The 5,000-nt window shown below is 38.4% G+C and overlaps 1 non-coding gene across 1 annotated transcript; it reads right to left on the reverse strand.

Annotated features, from left to right (window-relative positions):
* Positions 1-3,051: 3,051 nt before the first annotated feature.
* LOC128249228 (U6 spliceosomal RNA) lies at positions 3,052-3,160 on the reverse strand. The gene has a single exon (XR_008265343.2). It is a non-coding gene; the product is annotated as a U6 spliceosomal RNA (small nuclear RNA).
* Positions 3,161-5,000: the final 1,840 nt, after the last annotated feature.

Below are 5,000 nucleotides of genomic sequence, written 5' to 3' on the forward strand. Positions count from 1 at the left end.
CAAGCAAAATAATACTGGGTGTTAAGCGGCAAAATTTAGGAATAAACACAATGACACGCACACATGCGACTCGATGGTATAGTAGAAGACACTTGCCCAACGTGCTGCGCATTTGCACTGAACTGCAAAACCATTTGGTTGCCATGCGAATTTCTTAACTACGTCGCTACATCATGCAGCTATTCACAAACACACACACACACACACACACGTTTGTGTGTGCGTATTTTACATACATACATACATACATATATAGTGATCACTTCTAAGACTTTCCAGTATGTTTCGTGAAGGAGGTTTAATACGATCGAAACATATCCCTTGTTTTCACCTTATTTTTAAAAACCAGATGCTGTTTCATATCATCGTTGTTTACATTGTCCATAACTTTCGATCAAATGATATTTTTGGTCTTTTCTCCTCTCGATTTTACTTTTATATATATAAAAAAATTCAAACATTATCTAGGGAGAATTTTTCTCTACAAATTATATAGACTATCTTAGTTGAATGATGCTTTATATTGCGAGTGGGAGAGTCAATCATATCGATAGCTAGACGGAAAGATAGATAGACAAATTGATCGATCGATTGAGCGATAGATGGAGAGGATTTTCGATGAAAGATATGGGGAGAGAGAGATAGAGATAGTGAGGAAGAGTGAGAGGGAGAGAGAAGGAGAGACAGAAAGAGAGAGAAACAGATATATGTATATAGAAAGAAAGAGAGAAAGAGATGAATGGAAGACGGATAGTGTCACGTTCGGAAATCGTAAACCAGAAACTTTAAGTAGTGAATTGTAAGATTCAGTAGCGAATTTATAATCTACGGTTATGTATTAAGTTCATACATTCTGTGTGAGTATGTGTGAGAAAGTGGATGTGTATGTGTGTGTTTTGTATTATAGGACAAAGTATAAACCTGTTTTCTTCGAACAATACACCGGAGTATTCCTCTATTATAACTAATGTAAACAAATATCTTTCTGATTTGCTTTCTTTGAGTGAACAAATTGATCTATTTGACTGGTTTCGAATCTTGTTTGATACTCCTCGGAGATAGTATGTATGTATGTATGTATGTATGTATGTATGTATGTTTGTATCCACATATATATAAATATAGATATATATATGTACACACACATATACAAATATGTTCATATATATGCATATATATATATATACATGCATACACGCACGCTCGTGCACACACACACGCGCACACACGCGCGCAAACACACATACACTCATGCACAAATGTATATAAACAAATAAATTACGCATGTGCATATATATACTTTGTCGATACTCGATATTTTATGTTAAATTTAATAAATATTTTGACAGTGTAAGAGAATTATTCAAGCTTGTTCTAGGACAATGATGGCGAACCTATTGCACATGTATCAGAAGTGACACTCAGCGAGCTTTTCAGATGATGTGCGATGAACTTTGAAAGGAAAATTCTTCCTGAAATATCATGTTACAAAAAGTTTGTATGAATGCGTTTCGGTTTCCAACATTTTGGTTTTTTAGCATTGTGTAATTTATGAAATGTGGACGTGAGTGAAACGTTCATTGGCTTTAGATCGCTCAACTCCCAAGTTTCGATCGTTGGCACATAACAAAAGCAAGAAAGAAGACAATAGCATTTATTTGTGTGAGTTGATTGTATTCAGGCCTCGGTAGAATCCTGATTTGTATCATCTGGCTACCAAGTTGTGAAGGGAGATATTCTGTCTTTTGAAGTGGATTTAAACGTTTTGTACTTGCTTTGCATATAAATTTTTGTTGGTAGTGGGAGTAGTAGTTGTTGTTAGAGTGTCAGGCTAGAATGTCGGAGGTTCTGATCCGGATTGATTGTAGTTTTTGCTCCCTAGTTTTTCTCTCGCAGGTACTGGGATCTGTAGTTCTGAACAGGGACCCATACTTAGACAGAATCGTAAAGCAGTAGCAACAATAACAACAACACTTATAATAAGGATTTCTACAATTAGCACAGCACGACAGTATTTCAGGAGAGAACTATCGAGTCACTTGGCTCGATTAGAATTTATTTCATCAACCCCGGAAATATAAACGATAAAATCCATACAGGCAGAATTTGAACTGAAAACGAAGGGACTAAATTAAATACAACAATAGATAGTAGATTAGCAGAATCGTTCGGTGCTTCGAACAAAACGCCTGCGTTATTTAGTAGCAACTTTTTACGCTCTGTATTCAGATCTTTCTGATCTTAAATTTATTTGCCTTTCATTCAGTTGGAGTCTATAAAATATGCAGTCGTGTCTTTGATTTAATATTCCTATAAAACATCTTAAACATGGATGGAATTGTAATACAAAACTCGAAAGTCTTTCTGTAATACACTGCCTTAACAACCACGATGACAACATCATTAGTGCTTTCTTTATTAGCCACGACGTTTGGCAAAAATGACCGAGGATGGTATGGGACAATACAGTGTGGGGTTATATATATATATATATATATATATATATATATATATATATATATATATATATATATATATATATATATATATATATATATATGTATGTATGTATGTATATATAATGTAAACAAGTGAAATGACAAAAGAAAATCAAACAAACAAAAATTTTCCAAATGGAAGTAGACATCCGTAGGCTGATGATGGGAAATCCTATCAAAACAATACGTACGCTGATGACAAAGTCAAACGTTTTATGCCATTTGTTCTCCTTCAATCTCCAGGCGCATGCTCAGAGCAAACCCGTTCACTTGGACAATGTTTACCACTGTCATCCACCATTCAGCAAATTTGCTCGGAGGCAACACTTCCCTTCCCACAACAACAGTCACGATATAGTTGACGGTCCGTAACATCAGAAGGAAAAACACGAATCAACGGAGGAACAGTCATTCAGTCGCTTGATCCCCTAGAGTTAACAGCTAAATCTTTCCCACATCTTAGCCAACCAAAAAATAAAATAGAGGACACATCAAACGATATAGATACAGACGTATAAAAATGCTGCGTTCATGCTGGAGCACAACTATGATAAAAAATATGGAATGCTGCATGAATTTCCGTGTCATTCTTGTGCAGAAGCCATGCTAATCTTCTCTGTATCATCCCAATTTCAGTATATGTACTAACCGGTATTTAATATATTGGTTTCAAATTTTGGCACAAAACTTTTTAGGGGACGCGGTCAGTCGATTACATCGAACCCAGAGTTCGACAAGTACTTATTTCATTGACCCCGAGAGAAGGGAAGCCAAAGTCGAACACATCGGTGTGTTTGAACCCAGATCGTAAAGTCAGAAGAAACGCCGCTAAGCATTTCGTCCGGAATGGCAACGAGTCTGTCAATTTGCCGCCTTTTGTGTATTTAATATAATGATAGCGAACCATTCAATGACAGCGAACTGGCAGAATTGTTTGCTTGTCGGACAAACACAGTCAACGGCATTTTATTCATCTGGTGTTTTATGGTCCGGTTTCAAATACCAACGAGGTCGACTCAGCTTTTAATCATCTCGGGTGTCGTTAAAATAAGTGCCTGTCAAATACTGGAGACGATGTCATCAACTGGATCCCTTCTCTCATTTTCAAGCCTTGTGCAGAGACTAGAAACAACATCAATATAAAGTGGCACAATTTTGTTTTTATTCCCATTTAATCAGAAAGAGAAGACATTGTCTATGAATCTTTATTTTCAAAGCTCTTCAAAAATGGCGACGGAAGGAAGCTATCTTTAACGAGCTAAAAGGAGCTAAGTTACAATGGTGTTGGTGTTAAACTGGGGGTAGGGGATGTATTAAGCTTGCTATTCAAGAACTCATAATGTAAAATAGCGGGGCAATCTCACACCAGACCCTAACAATCCCACCAATTCACCCTTTGGATGGATACATTTGTTTATTGACATCGAAAGTAGGGAAAGCCGAAAGGGGATTCGGCTGCTATTTCCAGCATGTTGAGCGACCGAGTGTATACACTCTAGTCACATCGTGGGCGAGCCGGCAGAGTCGTTAGCACGCCGGGTAAAATGCTTAGCGGCATTTTGTCCGTTCTTACGCTGAGGTCGAGGGAATCGACTCATTCCCTATCCTAACTTTTCAGTCTTTGTGTCGTCTGTAGAAAGAATTATTGCTATTGAACCAGAGGCGAATCGATATAGAAGCAGGCAAGAAGTAAATCATTGCAAGCCTAAGCTAACCGGTCATTTAAGAGTTATCTACCGCTAACTGCATTCTCCTGTGTGTCCTTCCGTTTAAAGACAGGGTGAGATCGAGCTTTTTGGAGATATTTATTTCTATTTTGTCAGCAAGGTTTCAGAGAAAGAAAAGTATCCTCAAATTGGAGACATGACCCGAAAGCTTGAGTGCCAGCTGGTGGTGTTCAACTGCGCATTGGATCTGATCTATCAAACAAGGGCGGGATTTAAAATCGGAGCGTAAGGAACAGGAAGGTATGCTGCTAAGTATCCTGTCCGAAGCTCTTATGGATTCGCCAGTCCACTATCTCAAACGCACACTTTATCTATTAACCCTGGAAAGAGGAAGGGCAAGTTTGACCCCGGTGGTATTTGAACTCAGAACAACAAGATCGCCAGGATAAATACGGCGAGGCATTTCGTCCGATGCTCTGACTACTTCGCTATTTCGCCGTAGAGGGTTGGTCACTGTTGTTGCCGTTGTTATTGTAAGTTTATCCTGATGGATGTGGTGGTAATGGCGGTGTCCATGTAAAGAAAGACGCGTGAGTGTGTATCTTGTGTAATCGTGTACGTGAGTATGTGTGTGTGTGGACAAGATATGTGCGTGCGTGTGTGTGGGAGGGGGGCACGAGATATGTTTGTGTGTGTATGAGAGATACAGGATACGTGTAAATTTTTGCAAGTTTGTTTGTGTGTGTGTGTCTGTGCGCGTGCGCGCACTATAGTGTATACTGTGACTGTGAATGACTGCGTATGTGTTCAGGTGTGTATATGTATAATCTGTGTT

The sequence above is a fragment of the Octopus bimaculoides genome, chromosome 12 (assembly GCF_046866305.1).
Source record: "Octopus bimaculoides isolate indiv1 chromosome 12, ASM4686630v1, whole genome shotgun sequence".
NCBI classification, from domain to species: Eukaryota; Metazoa; Mollusca; class Cephalopoda; order Octopoda; family Octopodidae; genus Octopus; species Octopus bimaculoides.